The sequence below is a fragment of the Dromiciops gliroides genome, chromosome X (assembly GCF_019393635.1).
Source record: "Dromiciops gliroides isolate mDroGli1 chromosome X, mDroGli1.pri, whole genome shotgun sequence".
In the NCBI taxonomy this organism is placed as follows: domain Eukaryota; kingdom Metazoa; phylum Chordata; class Mammalia; order Microbiotheria; family Microbiotheriidae; genus Dromiciops; species Dromiciops gliroides.
Genome location: NC_057867.1, coordinates 54,799,847 through 54,819,712, shown reverse-complemented (window position 1 = coordinate 54,819,712; position 19,866 = coordinate 54,799,847). Strand labels below are relative to the sequence as shown.

Here is a 19,866-nt window from a genome sequence, read left to right as displayed (position 1 = left end):
AAAACATTAAAAAGGTCCAAAATATAACAAATATTAGTAGCAGCACTCCTCACAGTAGCAAAGAACTGGAAACAAAGTAGGTACTAATCCATGGAGGAAGAGCTAAAAACTGTTATATTAATTTAATGAAATATGATTGTACAATGAAAAATAATGAAAATTAGGATTTTGGAGAAACATAGGAAGACTTAGATGAACTTCTATATAGCAATCAAGAGAATAATGTATATTATTGAATATACTATATATTAATATACTGTATATTTAAAATGAATACTATAATGTAAATGAAAAGATAACTAAAAGGAAACTGAACTCTAAATAACAAAAAAATTAATGAAGGTCTCAGAAAACAGATGATGAAAACTATCTCCCCCCCTGAAAGTGTAGAGGTAGGGGACAACTAGGATAAGATATTATATATACTACTGGATTGGGTCACTTTTGGTCCTTTTTCTTTGTCAGAGAAGATTCAAGTTGGAGGGAGAAGCAGATGTAATGATGAAAAATATCAATAAAATATATTAAGAATTTAGAGGACACATTACAACAATGTAAACAAAAGGAATCAATGAATTTTTTTAAAAACTAGATAAAATGAGACAGTTTCATGACATGGTCTCTAAGGTTCATCCCTCCAGCTTCAAATCTTATGAAGACTTGGGGGGGCAGCTAGGTGGCGCAGTGGATAGAGCACTGGTCCTGGAGTCAGGAGGACCTGAGTTCAAATCCAGACTTAGACACTTAACACTTACTAGCTGTATGGCCCTGGGCAGGTCACTTAACCCCAATTGCCTCACCAAAAAAAAAAAAAATCTTATGAAGACTATCATTTAGGACTTTTCATCCAGTGTTATGAAAGTGCTATTTCTAAGATGGTAGAGTGAAATGTAGCTCTCCCAAATTTCCCTCAAAAACAACATTAAATTAAGCTTCTTAACAGATTCTAGAGCTTTAAAACCTGCAAAAAAATGGAGTGAAACAATCTTCTGAAACTAGAAGATCTTTAGAAAAAGTCTCTTTCTTCCGGGGGAAAGGGGAGCACCGCTCAGCACACAGAGTGTCTGGGGGAGCCAACAAAAGGCTCTTCAGCAGCTGAAGAGCCACTGTCCTAGCACAGCAAGTTAGTGGCACAACTGGCTGGTTGTGAGACCTCCAAGCCCAATGCAGAAGGCAATCTGCAAGCTGGGGTAGTGGCCACCCAACAAGCCCAACTAATCCATGCCACTCCAGTGCAGTGAGAAGCTGCATGCTTCTGATACCTCAGAGCAGAAAGCCAGTGACTTGACCCCCGACCCCCAGCAACAGAAGCTCTGGACAGTCAGTGCATGCTGTACCCCAGAAGCATAACTCAACTTTAAAAAGGCACAAAAGAGGCTAAAATTAAAATGAAAATATGAATCAGAAACAAACAAAAAAACACCAGTTATTATGGTGACAGGGAGGATCAAAAGTGCTATTTCATTTACTGTGGTCAGAATACCTAGGAGTCCCAGTTAGCCCTGCAACTCAATTCAAAAATTAGCAGTTGACATAAATCATTTGAATATTGCCCAGTATTGATTCCTGACTCTTCCTCCCATGTAAAGAATGCTAAGACTTCCCAAATTCACCTTCTCAGAGGAACTTCTATCACTCATGCAGCCTCTTCTGTACTTAGGGACCCATTAAATGAAATTAGGGTATGAGGTTACCCAGTAGAAATCTTTCTTTCAGATCCCATTTAAATGTTGATTCCTATCTGCAACTAGTTCATTATTGTTAGATAAGTAAGCAGCTATGAAATATGGAAAGGCCTGAGTTCAGATTCTGACTCCACCATTTCCTAGCTATGTGACCCTAGGCCAGTTAATTCACTCACTTATTTGGGCCTCAGTCCCCTTCTCTGTAAAAAAGAACATATGAAATGAAAAAAAACAACTACCTTCTTTTCTTTTCTGGAAAAGTTGGGGAACTCTGTGGAACACTTCACATTCTATCAGACTTTTTATACCCTGGTTAGTTTTGCTGAATTCCTTTCTTTATTTTTTGGTTACTTTCTAGGTGGGGGAAGGAGGAGAGGGATATATTTGAAAATGAAAGTGACGTAAAAAAGATAGCAATAATTGTTTTTTAAATGAAGGACTTTTATTAGATGATGGCTAAGGTCACTTCTAGCTTAAAAATTCTGTGATTTGTTAGAATTAAGACTAACAAGTAAATACCCACCATTTAAATGTTTTTGTTTAATAAGACCAAAGAGAAATTGAGGATAAAACAGATGATCTACCACATTGTTTCAAAGAAAGATCATTTTATATAACCCTCTCACCCCATCCCCCCACTGCAGTCTAGCTTCTAACAAGAAGGTCACCAATTTTCTGACCTTCTTCTCTCTGGGTATCAGTTTCTCATTCTGTAAAATCAGGGGGTAGTGATCACAGGATTTTCAAGGTCTCTTCTAGTTTGAAATGCGATTGCCCTATGTCCCTAGATATATTCCAACATTTCAACACTATGGTCAAAACGTTCATAAGTCACAAAAGATGGAGGAGCAAAGGCTGAAGAAATATTGAGATAACTCATGAAAATGCATGTATACCAGCCCAAAGTATGCCTCGGTCCATGCAGTGTAGCAAAAGCAATGACTTGTGATAATGTTTCTAGGTGTAAAGTTGAATGTGTTTCTATGTGTTTCTTTTCTTTTCAATAATGACGATGGAATTATGAAACCAGAAATTGAGTAAAATATGTTATCGAAAAATGTATAAGCAAAAAAGAGATGAGCTGGTCATGGAGGATAACAGATAGACAGCTAGTGAGCTCCAGAGATATTTCTGTAATTCCAGACTGTGGTAGGAGTAACATCTTTTAGGATTCCTGCAACACAGGCTGGACTAATGTTTCCCTAAAAGGGATGGAAGCTATCTGTGAGACATGAGTGGTCTGCTAAATCCCATTATTTTATCACAGAAGGAAGGAAATAAGCATTTATTAAGCACCAGTTACATGCTGGGCACTGTGCTAAGTGCTTTACAAATATTATTTCATTTAATCCTTATAATGATCCTGGAGGGTAGGTGCTATTATTATCCTTATATTACAGTTAGGAAATTGAGGCACAGTGTTGGTGAACAACTCTAGTAAATATGAAAACTTATAGAGCTGTCCAGCTTCTAGTTGGTTCTCCAATGTGCTGTGGGTTATGTCCCAAATAAAGATCAAAGGGACCCAGAGTTGATATTCTTTGTCTTGATATAAGTAAATTAGAACAGGTGAGTAATGCACTGTATCCCTTTTTCTTAAATCCTATAGGCTAAGATAAGGGAGGGAGAGAGGGAGGGAGGGAGGGAGAGAGAGAGAGAGAGAGAGAGAGAGAGAGAGAGAGAGAGAGAGAGAGAGAGAGAGAGAGAGAACATACACATCAAAGAAATCTGTGTTCCAGATGACACAATTATGAAAGCAAAGTGATTTTTAATAGTGCTCAAAAAGGAGGACTCGATTCGATCCCACGAGTATTAATGTATTTAGTTGTTGTAATAGTATTTTATTTTTGCCAATTACATGTGAAGACAAATTTTAGCATTCATTTTTACAGAAGTTTGAGTTCCAAAATTTTCCCCCTCCCTCTTTTCCCTTCCCTTCCCTCTTCTGAAAATGGCAGGTAATTTAATATAGGTCATATACGTGCAATCATGTAGAACATATTACCATATTAGTCATAGCTGTGAAATAAGAAACAGACCAAAAGTAAAAATAAAACAAAACACACACACAAAGTGAAAATAGTATGCTTTGATCTGCATTCAGTATCCATAAGTTCTTTCTCTGGGTGAATCACACAAGTATTTATGAAGGGCCTACTATGTGTCAGGTACTATGCTAGGTGCTTGAGACACAAAGACAAAAAAAAGTCTGCTCTGAAAAAGCTTATACCCTATTAGAGGGAGGATACCAAATGACTGAGAAGAAAAATCACAAACAATATTATTACACTATCAATTTAATACAATTCAATTAGAATTTATTAAAAGCCAGGCAGTTTTAGTAACTGATGAGGAGAATAGTAAACTATGAGGATCAAGAAAGGCTTAGCTTAGGAGCTGTGGGTGGAGCAGAGCTTTGAAAGGAGCTGGCAATTCCAAGAGGCAAAGGGAAGAAGGGAAAGTGTTACAGGAATAGACGTATGTGTGTGTGTGTATGTGTGTGTGTGTGTGTGTGTGTGTGTGTGTGTGTGTGTATGGGTGATTTCATAGAGTAGGCCAGTTTGGTTAGAATGTAGAGAATGTGAAGGGAAATACTGTGAAATCAGTCTGGAAAGAGGCTGGACTTCCCTTCTTTGTTGAGAACACACACACACACACACACACACACACACACACACACATATCTCCTACCTCACAGGGCTGTTACAAGGTTCAAAAATGAGAGCATTGGCCAGATGCTCTGCAAGCAATAAAGCACTAGATAAATGTCAGTTATTATTTTTAGAAAGAAAGAAAAATAAGATGGAGGCAGATTTGGAAGGACTTTAAAAGCCAATAGGATGACTGAGAGACATCAGCAACTCCTGACCCATATACCTAGTTTCTAAACTCTACAGAAAACACCATCACCACAGTTCTTCACGTTAAAACAGTAATTTCCTAAAAACAACTCTGCTGGTGCGGTTGGTAGGTCTAGGGCACTGGCCAGTGAGGGAACAAGGTGATGTTGGTTGAGTAAAGGGAAGAAAAAGAGGAGAATAATGAAATAGAATAGGAGAAGTAGAGTAGGCAAAATAGAAGAGGAAAAGCAGAATGAAGTAGAATAGGGGAAAGTGGGGGGGGGTAAGGAGGGCAAAGAAGAGAAAGAGTAGTGCCTCTGGAGTCAGAGAGACCTCAGTTCAAATGCAGTCTCAGATTTTAGCTCTATGACCCAGAGCAAGTCACTTAACCTCCATCAGGCTCAGTTTCCTCATCTGTAAAATGGGGATAATAATAGCACTTGCCTTCCAGGGTTGTAAGGAGGAAATGAGATATTTGTAGAGTTCTTTGCAAAAAAGTGCCATATAAATGCTAGCTCTTAACATTATCATTATTGTTATTATTAATGAAATAACAAGTTTGTTTTTGTCTAATACCCAATTATATGGGTCCATTCATAGTCCCTTCAGGCTACAGGTCAAATTCTCCCTTTTCTGACTTCTCATAGCATTTACTGCAGGGACTGTTCCCCCCACACCTTTCTTTGTATAGTCTGTATACTTTGTATACCAGGATAGTGTCTGGTACACAGTCAGCAGTTAATCAGTACTTGCTGACTTGATTGTATACAACACACATTGTATTGTGTAATTGTTTAACATGTGTATTTCATTGTCTCACCTACACTGTAGCTGTTGTTGGCCCTTTGTTTTCAGAGGACCATCGACATTGCAGGTGATGTCTTGACTTGCCTGTGAATTGGATTTAAGTGAGGCAGAGAAAACCCTTGTAGGTAGAGCACAGGTCACATGCTCTTGTCCCCCAGAATCTTGAGCATGGGGGTACATAGAAAGAAGTTTTTCAACCAACACTCAGGGAATTGCCATTGGCTTCCTTAGCACAGGGCTAGGGGACTCATGGTAGGGCAGTAAGGGAGGTCCCTTACTCTTTTTTTTTTTTAATGAGGCAATTGGGGTTAAGTGACTTGCCCAGGATCACACAGCTAGTAAGTGTTCACCTAGCCGCCCCTGTCTCTTACTCTTTTTTTTTTTGGTGGGGCAATGGGGTTAAGTGATTTGCCCAAGGTCACACAGCTAGTAAGTGTCAAGTGTCTGAGGCCGGATTTGAACTCAGGTCCTCCTGAATCCAGGGCCGGTGCTTTATCCACTGCGCCACCTAGCCGCCCTGGTCCCTTACTCTTTACAAGAATCCTCAAAGCTAGTGAAAGTTATACACATGCCCCAGGTTCACATCTTAAGAAGGCAGGTGTTTGTTTCCTTGGGAAAGTACTTGCTTTTGGAATTCCCTTCCCATCTTTCCCCAGCAAAACTCTCATTTACTGACATCTATTTAAAAACAACAACAATGACACTCATATAATTTAGTTTAGGGAAGGGGACAGGGACTCTATCTCTGAAGCTCACAGCTAGATTCCAGGAAATATGGCCTAGTAGTTTTGGACACGTAACTAACCAGTTCTGGAGGGAGAAATTTTACCTCTGAAAATCCACAAGCAATTATTGGAACTATTTTCCCTTTTATCAACAACCACTCAGCTCAAATAGCCCAATACTTTAGATGGAAGACTGACCTTTCTGGAATGAGTCTTTCATGGGGGTGGGGAAGGGGAGGGGAGGGGAGAAGTTGGGTGCCAGAGCCAGGGGAACCAATTTGCACTTCAGAGATAATGAGATAACATCAGTGAACCTGAACTCAGTGGAGTTCCAGGACCTCTGAATCCTGCTTCCCCCCCACCCCCTTTCTCCGCCTCGCCCCCCCTCAGGGGTTGTAAATTGCAAAGGATATAGACCAGGAAACAAAATCCAAGTAGGAAGGAATTTGTGAAAAGTCCCTGCCAAAGCAGAGTCATTTTCTTCTGTGGAGAAAACAGGACGAGTCCCTTTTTTCTCCAAAAAACTTTAAACTTTTTTTTGAGCCAGACAAGACCTTCTGAGCATTGGAAATTTACAAATGCCCCATGTCTCCACCCTCTTCATTTGATTCCCTGCTCTGTAATCCTAGATATTTAAATGGAAAATAATTCAAGTTTGAACAATTTGTTTCCTCGTTTTTCTGGATTATTTTTATCATCACAAAATTCCTACACACGTGAAGCACCTGCAACCACAGGAAAAGTACTTGAGATCTTGCCTGTGACATTACAGATAAAACCCACATCATCTTCCTTTGTCCATGAGTCCAGCCTTTTATCCACCATGGGGTGTACTTTCAAAACTGTGAATAATATATTTTCTCATGTTTTCTTCCTTCTCTCCTCTATGCTGAATTCAACTGCCGTTGGACAAAGAAATGTCACTTGGTCACTTGGGAAGGGGGCATGAAGTTTGATAGGATCAAGTCAACCATTCACTTTAACTACAAATTCCAAGCTAACAGTGGTGTTCTGCCTCTCCATTTCACAGAATCATGAAATCTGAGAACTACAAGGGACCTCGAATGTCATTTAGTCCACCCCTTATCTGAACTGGCATTCTCTCTCTAACATATTCAAAAAGTTGTCCTAAAATTCGATGCTCTAAAGCAAACACACTCTAGATGTTATATGACTGGGGAAGTGTACAAAAAACAAAACAAAACAAAACAAAAAACTATTGACTTCTTTGGTCCTGAACAATATGGCCCCCTTGACACAGCCAAAGATTTTATTAGCTTTTTTGGCTGTCATGTCAAAATATCTGGTGTCCAAAAAGAGGAGTATAGCTCTTCAAAGTATATTTGACATTGAGCTTTCAGTTCACTAAAACCTGCAGGTCTTTTTTCATAATAAGTGTTGTCTTGTCATGCCTCCCACACTCAATACTTGTGCAGTTAATTTTGGAATCTATATAATTTATTGCAATTTACCGTTTATATTTGGCCCATTATTCTATTCTAACCCATTGAGATCTTTTTAGCTACCAAATGGTATCCAATATTTTGACTATCCCTCACTTTTGTCTTCTAAAATTTGATTAATGTGCCATCTCTGATGTCATCTTGAATAATAAAAATATTCAACAGATCTAAGTCAACAAAAGATCCTTGGTGACCTCCACTAGAGACCTTCCTCCACTAGAGACCTTCTGTCCAATAATTAGTTCTCTTTAGGTCAGGTCATTCAATCATCTATTGGCCAATCTATGTATCTCTAGTGTGAACCCAAATATATGTTGAGAAACTAAGTCAAATATTTTCCTGACATTTAGGTATTCTATGGTATTCCATTAATCTGCCTAATAACCTGTGGCAGATCGAACAGGGTACATATCATTCACTCCTTAATATATTCCTCAAACTGTTCTAAGTCTTTTTCACTCTCTCAAAGTCTAACACCATCCACCTACTCTGATGTGACCTATTCTTTATAAAGCCAACTTAGCAATTAGTGATCACTACTTCCTTTTCTAAAAGGTCACAAACTATCCCCTTTAACAATATGCTCTGGAATTTTGCTAATCATCAAAGTTAAACTAGCCAGCCTATGGTTTGAAGAATCTACCTTTTCTTTTTGGGGAAAATAAGACATTTGCCTGTCTGCCTTCTTGTTATATTCCACCAATTTTCTATGACTTTTCAAATGTCACCACCAATGGCTTAATGATCACATCTCCAAATACTCTAGAATGTAGTTTATCTAGGCATGGTGCCTTAAACTCTTTGAAGACATCTAAGCACTCTCTCAAATTAACCTGGACTTCAATTCCCTGTTAATCACTTTTGTTCAGTACTTCTCAATTCAATGATCATTCTAATTGGCAAAGAAACAGAAACATAATAAAAACAAATAGACCTTTTCTTTTCTGAGGAACTATTTTCTTTTCTGAGGTATTTTTTCTAATCTTTATCTAATTCTCAATTCAACTCAGTCTCTAAGCTTTTAAAAAAAGCTTACCGAGTATACTTACTACTATGTGTATGGTACTGTTCTTGTGGGACCCAAAGCAAGATTAACTGGATAGCATGCTGGAGGCAAGAAGACTGAATTCAAATCCCGTCTCTGCCATTCATTAGCTGTGTACCCTCAGAGAAGTCATTTAACCTTTATGAGCCTCACTATCCTCATATGGATCATGAGGGAAAAAATACCTGTAGTGCTTTATACTTTTAGTACAAACCTGCAGTGAGCCTCAAATGAAATCATTACATATAAGTACTTTGCAAGCTTTCAAATGCTATAAAATTTTCAGCTATTATTATAAGACACAATCCCTGCCTTCAAGGAGCTTTCTATCTAAAAGGTAATATAGCAACATTCACACAAGTAATAGTAATAAAAGACAACACATGGTAAGAGCCATAAGCGTGGCACAAAGTGTTATGGGCTTTCAGAGGAAGGGAAAATTACATCTTTATTTCAGGATCCGGGGAAGCTTCAGAGAAGAAGTGGTATTTGAATTAGGTCTTGAAGAACAGGTAGGATCTCCACAGGTGGGGGAGGGAGATAGGGAAAGTGATTTCAGGCAGGGATAATAGTATAAGCAAAAGTATGAAGGTAGAAAAGGCACATAAGAGGTTCAATTAAGGAAAAGCAAGTAGTTCATTTTGGCTGTTGCTTAAAATGCAAGCTTGCAAAGGAGTAGTAGGAGATAAAGCTGACAAAACAGGGCATAGCCATAAACATGGAGGCTCTTTTAAAATCAGCCTAAGTTAGGGTAAGGAGTCTAGACTTCTATGGAAAATGGAGAATTGATAAAGGTTTGTGAGCAGGGTTGTGAGTGATATGATCAATCATAACATAATCAATATGCTTTTAATTTATATAGAATGAATTGGAGATGACAGAGACTGAAGAACAATTAGCAGACTTCTGCCATAGTCTAGCAGCTAGGTGGTAGAATGAAAAGAGCACCAGACCTGAGTTCAAATTCAGCCTCAGACACTTACTAGTTGTGTGACTTTGGGCAAGTTACTTCACCCTGTTTGTTTCAGTTTCTTCATCTGTAAAATGAGCTGGCAGACTACTTCAGTATCTTTGCGAAGGAAATTTCAAATAGGGTCACAACAGGACATGATCAAAACGAACAACAAGACATAGTCTAGGAGAGAAGTAAGGAAAGCTTCAACTAGGAGAAATGAGCTAGAGAGACATGATGGAGGAAGAATCAAGTAGATCATAAATTTAGTTAGAAGAGACTTTAGAGATTATCTAGTTTAACGTTTAACTTCATTTTAAAGAGGAAGGAACTGAGGCCCAGAGAGGAAAATCAACTTTCTTTAAAGTCTTTTAGCTAGTAACTGGCAAAGTTAGGGCTTAAACCCAGGTCCCCCAACTCCAAATCCATAGTTCCCTCAGTTATACCTAACTGAACAACTTATTGACTCGGAGTGGGGAGAGGGAGTGTAAGGTAATGAGGAAAAGTCACTACTCTGGGTTGAGTGAGATTTCTATACCTCAAAGAACAGTGTAATCATCAGAGGAGACCAGGAATTCAAAACAGAAATCTGGGATTCGGGAGATGAAGGTAAGTTGATGCTGAATCTGAGATGCTGACAGGACATCCAGATATGTAGAAGGAAGAGTTAGCAAAGGGGAAACTGGAGCCTAGGAGGGAAGTCTGGAAGAAAGAAGAGATTTCTTTAGGAACAGAGAGGCTAGCGGAAGCCTAGGTAGGAAATGAAAACAACAAAGGAGAAGGTAGAGAAAGAAGGGATGACAAGGTGGTAGAGGGCAAAACCCAGGAGACTTCATTAGGGGAAGGTACCAAAGGAAAAGGAGGGGCCAGGGAAGGAACAGAGGGGTAGACTACAAAGAAAGGAAACAGAGTCCAGCAACAAAAGGGATGGGTGAGTTTCAAAGAGACATGGTCAACAACAGCTATATCAGGGGGTTTATGGAATAAGACAAGATCAATGAATTTGATGATTATGAGGGCCACTGGAAAGGGCCCTGAACTCTGCGCCAGGAGTAACCTGGATTTGAATCCTGGTTCTGATCTTTGGATCCCAGGAAAGAAACTTAACCTCAAATTGCTTTCTTATGTGTAAAATGGGAAAGAATAATAATACCTATGCTCCCTGCTTTGCAAGATTTTGTGAGCAAAGTTCTTTGCACACTCAAGAGGACCACATGAATATTCTCTCTGGCAATTTCAGTGAAGTGGTGGGAATGGAAGTCAGATTACAAAGGGTTAAGGGCTTGAGCAGGTGGTGTGAGGCCTGAGAAGTGCAAACTATTCTGTAGCTTGAGGGGATAGCAGGTTTGAAGAAAGGTTGTCTTTAGGATCCCAGAGGGAGGCCTGACCAGGTTTCTTGGCAGACAGGAAGGAGCCAGAGGAGAGGGAAAAGATTGAAGATGCCGAAGATAAGCAATGGGAGCAAGGCCCCAGAGAAGGTGGGAACAGACCTGTTCCAGAGCACAGGTGAAGAGGTTAGCCTTGACTGGAAAGAGGGAGCAGGAAGCGAAAAAGAAGACAGATAAAGAGCCAGAGACATTTCAGGATGGAGAGAGGGATAGTGAAGAATCCGAAGTTGAATTTGCCTCCTGAGAATGCAAACGGTTGGGTGGGGGTCCAGTGGGGGCTGCAGGGGAGTTCTCAAAAGGTTTAGAACAGTGGTTGTGGGAAATGTGATAGGCAGTCAACAATCTTCACCCATTTCATCTCTACAATCATGGCCATGGCAGTGGGGAGAGGGTCTGTGAATCACCCTATGTTCTCTCTCCAATGTTTATGAGAAACAGGTACTTCAGTTTGAAATATGTCCTTCAGTCCCTGTTATCCCCATTTTTAGACTTGCCAGCTAGTAAGTGACAGATGTAGAATTTGAACCCAGATCTTCTACACTCCCCCTATGGCATGCTGAAGGGCAGTAAAACAAACTTCCCTTGCCTGGGTAGCTAGGGCTGATGTTATGTACCTGAGTTGCTTCTTTATTCCTTTCTCTTCCTTTCCTAGCTCACTTGCTATAGTTGACAGAAATGACCTGGAAGGGGTGCCTGTTTCAATTGCCTGGTTCCTAGTCTTGGTTCTACTACTCTGTCCCTTTGGAACAGAGTGCCCACCCCACTTCAATTATCTTTGCTTATTTGCTCTTCTGGTTACCTCAATCAAGTTCAGTGTATCTCAGGACAAATTCACAACTAGCTCATCTTCCTTACATTTTTTTTTTGCAGGGCAATTGGGGTTAAGTGACTTGCCCAGGGTCACACAGCTAGTAAGTGTTAAGTGTCTGAGGCTAGATTTGAACTCAGGTCCTCCTGAATCCAGGGCCGGTGCTCTATCCACTGCGCCACCTAGCTGCCCCTTCCTTACGTTTTTATATTTTATTTTTTTTCCAATTACATGGTAAAACCATCATTTGTGGCTTAATTTTTTTGTAAATAGCATTTTTTCCAATTATATGTAAAGATTGTTTTCAAAATTCATTTTTATATGATTTTAAGTTCCAAATTTTTCTACCTCCCTCCCTTCTCCCCTCCCCAAGATGGCAAGCAATTTGATATATGTTAATATTTGCTTTTTAAAATTTTGAGTTCCAAATTCTCTCTCCTCTCCCCTTATTGAGAAGGCAAGCAATTTTATATAGATTATACATTTGCAGTCATGCAAAACATTTCTATATTAACCATGTTACAAAAGAAAACACAGATAAGAAAAAACAAAACAAGAAAAATAAAGCTTAAAAAAGTATGCTTTGATCTTCATTCAGACTGCAACCAGTTCTTTCTCTTGAGGTAGATAGCATTTTTCATCATAAATCCAAAAATTATCTTGGAACATTGCATTGCTGAGAATTGCTAAGTCATTCACACTTGATCATCATACATTATTGCTGTTACTGTGCACAGTGTTCTGGTTCTGCTCCCTTCACTAGGAATCAGATCATATAAGTCTTTACAGGTTTTTCTGAAACCATCCTGCTTGCCATTTTTGCACACGTAGGTCCTTTTCCTTTTCCTTTAAACTTTTTAGGATACAGACTTAGTAGTGGTATTTCTGGGTCAAGGGTCTGCACAATTTTATAGGCCTTTGGGCGTAGTTCCAAATTGCTCTCCAGAATGGTTGGATCACTTCACAACTCCATCAAGAGTTCATTAGTATCTCAATTTTCTCACATCCCCTTCAACAACCAGCTCATCCTCCCAACAGCATCCCACTTCAGTTTGTTCTTCCAAGCACCCAAGCTCATAGTCATCTGCGATAGGTGAACCTTCTGCACCTCAGGGTGGCTGTATGACAGGTTGATTGTGGAACTTGACCACATAGAAGTAGTAACAACTGTTTGTATCTTTGTTTTCATATACAAGGAGATCATGCCATTCTTATAGACATGAAGCTAATAAGTGTCAGAGGTAAGATTGGAACCTTTCTGATGCCAAGTCCCAGCACTCTATCTACCCAGCATGTACCGTGAACACAATATCTAGTGTTTACATACTGTTTTAAGATTTGCAAAGAAAATTATATGCATTCTTTCATTTGATCTTTAAAAAAAAAACCTAAGAGGTAGGTTTCAAAGGTGAGAAAATCAAGGTTCACCTTCAAGGTACTTTCCTAAGGTCATGTGGTAGGAACTGTCCAAAGCAGTTTGTAAACCAAGGTCTTACCTGACTCCAAATGTGGAGTTCTAGCCACCATGAGTCACACCATGTAGACCCTGCCACACAGGGCTTTTGAGAGGACCATGTGAAAGAATATATGTAAAGAGCTTTGCAGGTCTTCAGGTGCTATGGAAATGTTGGCTATTGTTATCATACACATCTAAGCAGAAGTAAATAGGAGATTTCATTTTCTAACTAATTTATAAAAACATAAGAAATGCTCAGAGTGTGATTCGGGTCTTTTCAAGAAAAGAACATAAGAGATGTTGGCATCATTCTAACAAAAGTAGCTAGACCCTGCTCCCACCAGGATAGCAGCATGGCAGTTAGAAACACAGTTTCTCTGGGAGCAAGGGAATAGTCAGGCTACAATAGTATATTCTCTACTGATTTGTTGCCACATCCTGAAGCATCAATCTTGGCCAAGTTGTGTCAAACAGCTGTCAGCTCCAACACTTCAAAATGATGTGATTGCCAGAAGCAGGTAGTAGTGCCCACGAGCCACCAAAGCCATTTGGACATCAAATATCTTTGCTTCCTAAGATATTTCTACTTTTCCTTTCTATACCATGAAGAAGCCAATTGAGTGTTCAGGAAATCTTAAAGAATTCTCTATTTAAAGGGCAAGAGGAGGCTTTTCAAAGTTTAATCTCATCACTGACATTTCCCCTTGAGATGGGAACAACATTTGCCTCGTAGTCTAGGTAAAAAATATTGAAACTATCCTTGTCGGTTTGGAAAGGAGATTGGTTAGAGCTGTTGACATAGCTTGTTGCTATTGTTCAGTCATTATTCAGTTGTATCCAACTCTTCTTGACCCCATTTGGGGTTATCTTGGCAAAGATACTGGAGTGGTTTGCCATTTCCTTCTCCAGTTCATTTTACATATGAGGAAACTGAGGCAGACAGGGTGAAGTGACTTGCCCAGGGTCACAGAGCTAATAAGTATCTGAGTCCAGATTTGCACTCAGGAAGACTCATCTTCCTGACCCCAGGGCCAGTGCTCTGTCCACCACAGCACCACCTAGCTGCCCTGATATTGCTTCTTGTTAACCTGAGTACAAAAGCCAACCCACAAGAAGGCAGGAGTTGCTCTCTCAACACAGAGGCAGGGAAACTTGTTTAACTAAATCAGTGCTATTTTCCTGCAGAGTTTCCTTTCCATACTTTGACTAAGTAAACTTCCTTAACTTTTAGATTATCTACGGGTGTCTCATTTCATTGTGATTTCAAACCTGAAACTGCAGAAGGACATGAATCAAGCCCAACCTACAATACCCAGGATGGCACTATAATGCCGGATACCCTTTTAGTAATAATGTTATCTTGTACTGACAGGTAATATTTGTAAAAGACTTTGCATACAATATCTATTATGATTTTCACAGCAGTACTAGGGGATAGTTACTACATATATTCATATATTATTATAGTACATCCACTTTAACAGATGAAAGAACTGTGGCTTAGAGAGGTTATAGGACTTGCCCAGGGTCACACAGCCAGTAAGTATCAGAGATAGAATTTGAACTCATGTCTTTTTTACCCTAAATCAACTATTATGTCTTCCATTTAATCTAGTGACCAATTTTCTATCTACATTATTACTCTTGAGTTACTTGGTATGTCTAATAGATTCCCCTGGTTAACTCAATTTTGTAAAGCATAAAGTGGCTTCCCATTTTTCACTGCAGAGATCTGAAAACATTGAAAATGAGTCCAATTCATGAAGCACGTGATTTTCCATCACTTTCTTTGTCTCATTCTACTTAGTATGACCAAATCAATAAATGAGTCTCTGGAGTCACAACTGTTATCATAAACATAGGTGTTCCTTCCACTGATGCAGCATACAATCCATCCACGCCTGACCATTCTGTGTAACTCACAGTCCATGTTCTCATAAATCCATGGGGGTTGGGAGTAAGAGACCCAACACATTAGGGACTTTCCTTTAAATCTCATAGGATCATAGCTTTAAATCTGGAAGGAGCCTTCAAGGCTAACCAGTCCAAACTCATCTTATAGATGACAAGACTGAGGCATAGAGCAGATAAGTGATTTGATCAGGGTTGCATAGCTAGTACCTATCTGAAGCAGCTGCTATGTAGATTTCAGTGGAGCACTTGAGGTGACCATCAGTTGTCCCTCTCTCACTACATGTCCCATCTATTTTCTTTTCTGGTTCCCACATTTCTCTGATGACACTCATTATAGCCACTCCCCTGCAATTCCTTATTCAATATGTTGCTATCTGCTGTATTCTCTGGGTGATTCACAACTTCACTTGTTCAGAAACTGTAGTATTTCATGACTCACAAGTATGGGCTATCACTAGAAGAATATTGATATAACAAAGATGGGCCTTTTTTCAGAGCTATTCAGATGAAGACTTCTTGTTGATCCAACTGGGATATACAGTAGGATCACCAGTCACACAGCTTAGCCATCCATGCCAATATCTTGTATAGGGAGACACTAGGGCCTTACTCTACCAAAGTGAGGAAGGCTACATCTCCCCCCTCAGAGTTCTAGGGGTACCTGTGAGAGCTGAGGGTATCTCTCTTTTTTGCCTCTTTGTATCCCTAGTGTTGAACACATAGTAGTCACTTAATAAATGCTTGTTGATTGGCTGACTTTCTCAAATGCTACTGGCTGAAGTTTCCATTCTAATGTGTTGCCCCACACTGCTCGCCTCCACCTCGTTTCACTTAACAAATATGTATTTTTGAAATTTTGGCAAGAAGTACAAAATTTTCCCACCAAGGCCTAGGACATACTCTCTCCAATACCACCTATGTTTCTGGGGAGTGGGGGTTAAAACTTAATGAAGTTTTAACACAGCTTTCACCCCACAAACTTCACTTTCAAATGCAGGGAATGTTCGCCTCATCTGTCACTGGGCTGGGTTACTCAGGACATTCTACAGGGTTCACCTAAAAGGACAGAAAACCTCATGTGGACTCTAGCTGCTAGATAACTGGTGGCTTATCATTCTTACCCTTCGCTCAAAGCTCACAATGTCCCAGCTACCTCCAATACTCCACCTAAAAAAGCCAAGTGCAGAGTCCTGTATCCACAGGCCACATGGCAGGCTTGCATTTGGAGGGTTCAAGTCATCTTCCTGTCTATTACTGTCTATAGCACCCGGATAGCAACTAGACAGGAAAAAGCCAGAGCAAACCATAGTGGTTCACTATTACTGCTGGAAGCAAACACAAGTGTCTCCCTTTGTCTTCCAAAGACCTTCACAAGCTAGCCTCATCCCACCTTCCCAGTCTTCTTTCATTTTCCTCCCCTCCATGTCCTCTGCGGTCTAGACAAACAGTCCATCTCCTGAGTCAGTGTCTTTGCCTGAGCTGTTCCTCATACCTGCAATGTTCTCTCCCTCACCTGTTCCACCTAGCTTCCCTCAAGGCAGCTCAAATCCTGTCTCCTGAAAGAGATCTTCCCACTCTCCTCCTCACGCCTCCATCCCCAGTGCTGACCCTCTGAGATTACCTTCTATTTTTCTGGACCTATCTTGCACGGACATAGTTGTTTATGTGTTAATTCCTTCATGAAAATGTGAGCGCCTGAGGACAAGAACTGTGTTTTTCTTTTTCTTTGTATCACCAGAGTTTAGCAGAGTGCCTGGTATATAGTAAGTGTTTAATAAATGACTACTGACTGATCATGAGGTCTACTTTTTGCTGGTCAGTGTCTTTTGAATGTATCCTAGTTCTAGCTTTGCAGTCAGTCAGCAGTCCATCTATTCAGCAGCTAACAGATCAGAATCAGTTAAAAATGAAAGAGAAAAAAGGCACTTCAGTTAAATGTCATCAAGCATTTCTGAAAGCAGTTTTATCAGCCCCTTTCACATGGGAATTGCAGGCCACACCAGGTCACACCTCCCCCTCCCCCCATTATACATGAACTGATATTGCAGCTGGACAATGAGTTGGACCCATTACTGAAGAGGAGAAAAATAAAAGTGAGTCTGAGAAATTGCAAAGTTCTTTAAATTAGAGGCTACAAAGGTTAGGAAGTTAGGATCAGAGGAGTAACTTAAGGTTGGGCAAAAACTAAGAAATGCTTGAATGCATTCAGCCTTCAAAAGGAACCGTATGAAAGAGATCATAAATATTGGGGAGTCCCCACAGCAGCTGAATAGAAATCAGAACAGAGAGGGCTAAAAGCCATGAAAATGGTCTGGGATAACTGCTAGGCATACAGTCCAAGAAGAATAAAAAAGAAGTCCCATAAATAGAAAAAATACTCATAGGAGCACATTTTCTAATAGCAAGGAGCAACAAACAAAAGTAGGTGGTCATCGATTAGGGAATGACTGAATAAATGGTAGTATCTAAACATAATGGCATATTATTGCACCATAAGTAATGATGAGTCATTCAGAACTGATTTATCGATAACCAATGATGCACAGAAGGAATTCAGAGAAACAAGAGAAAAACTGCATGAAGTGATACAGAATAAAGTTAGCAGTACCCAGAGAACAGTATACAAACCAACTACAACCATGTAAGGAAAAGTACTGGAAAACAGAGTCCAGCACTGTCACCAAATTCTGGCCCTGAAAAGAGATGTTCTTTCACTGGATAGATGGGGGATTATGGGTATGAAACATTGCATAAACTGTCAGAAATGGTGGTTTTACTTAACTGTTTTTCTTTGTTATAAAGGAAGGCTCACGAGGTGTGTGTGTGTGGAGGGTAATTTATTAGGAAATAACCATAACGTTCAAACAAATGGCATCAAAATGTTAATTAAAATGGCTTGGGGCCAACTCTAGGTAGATGGTATTATGAATTTATATGCTTATTTACTTGTGCCTGGCACTGTGCTAGGTGTGGGGAGGCAGGGCAGGGGATACACTGGTAAAAAAGTCACATAATCCTTGCACTCACAGAGTTTATAGTTGAATAGAGGAATATAATAGCTATAAATACAAAAAAAGAAGAAGTACAACAGAGGGGAGAATGTGATAACATCCATGGAGAGCTCCAGACAAAGTGCTGTAAGAACAAATTTGACAGTCAAAGTGTTCAGAATTCTAATTAATGCAGTGGGCTGATAATGCTTCTCCTGATAGAGGTGGTGGACAACAGGTGCAGATTAAGGCATATATATTCAGACATGTCATTTTATTCTGCTTGACTGGATTTCTTTATTACAAGGGAGGGCTACATGGGGGTAACGGGAGTTACTGTGTCTCTATGAACAAATCATCCCATTCTTTTCTGTCTTCGCCAGTATAGTGAACCCCCTCTATCATCCCCATTATCTCACTTATCTTCAATCTCTCCTCATCTATTGGCTGTTTTCCTACCACCTACAAACATGCCAATGTCTTTCCCTATCCTCAAAAACCCTGACTTGATCTGGCTGTCCTGATTAGCTATTGTCTCATAGTTCTCCTTTTGAGGCTAAAATCCTTGAGAAAATCATCTATAATAGCTGCCTCTACCACCTTTTCCCTCTCTTCTTAACTTTTTGAAGTCTGGCTCCCAACCTCTTCATTCAATGGAAACAGCTCTCTCCAAAGTTGCTTACTATTAATCTCTTAATTGCTAAATCTAATGGCCCTTTCTCAATCATCATAATTCTTGAACTCTCAAACCTCTGCCACTGTCAATCATCTTTTTCTCTTGGGTATTCATTTCTCTCAAGATTTTGTGACACTATTCTCTCCTGGTTCTTCTGTTTGACCTTTCCTACTCTATTTCAAAGATTGTATCTTTTTTATTGAATAGAATTTAATTTTCCAAAATATATGTAAAAACCAATTTTTAACATCAATTTTTTAAAAGTTTGTGTTCCAACTTTTCTTCCTCCTCCATTTCCAGCCCCGCCCACTAGAAATCAAGCATTTCAAAATAAGTTATATATGAGTAGTCATAGAAAACATTCCTACATTAGCTAGGTTGTGAGAGAAAACAGTCAAAAAACCCCAAAACTTCAGATTGAGGAATTGTCAAAGAGGAAAAAAAATTTTTTTAATGTGTTTCCATCTGTTTTCAGATCCTATCAGTTCTTTCTCTATAGATGGATTGCCATTTTCATAAGTCCTTCAGGGTTATATTGAATCATTGCCTTGCTGAAAATAACCACATGCTTCCCAGCAGATCATCTTACACTATTGCTGTTATTTTGTATACAGTACATTTCACTCTGCTTCAGTTCATGTAGGTCTTTCCAGGTTTTTCTGAGAGTCTCCTGTTCATCATAACCTGTATATAGTACCTTAAACTTGACAGAGGATTTTCTTCATAATATCCCAGCAAGGTTGGTACCATACATTTTGCCATTATAATCAATCATCATAACTATTTCCCTCCATCCTATTCCCTTCCCATGATATTTACTCTATTTTCTCTTTTTTAACCTATTCCTCCTGTCCCCTCCCTGCTCTGCACTCCCTTTTTTCACCCTTCCTTCCTTATCCTCTTCCCCTCCTACTTTCCTGTAGGGTTAAATAGATTACTCCTCCCAATTGGGTGTGAATGCTATTCCCTCCATGAGCCCACTCTGATGAGATTAAGGTCTTTGAGCTTATTCTGTGTTCTAAATTTTCTTCCTCCCTCCCTCCTGAACCCTCCCTATGAAATCAAGCAATTCAATATGTCATACTTGTGCAGTAATGCAGAACATCTTCACCTTCCT

The 19,866-nt window shown here is 39.6% G+C and overlaps 1 pseudogene; it reads left to right on the top strand.

The window, feature by feature from the left end:
- Positions 1 to 10,956: 10,956 nt before the first annotated feature.
- LOC122733954 overlaps positions 10,957 to 19,866 on the top strand; it is a 58,934-nt pseudogene continuing 50,024 nt past the window's right edge.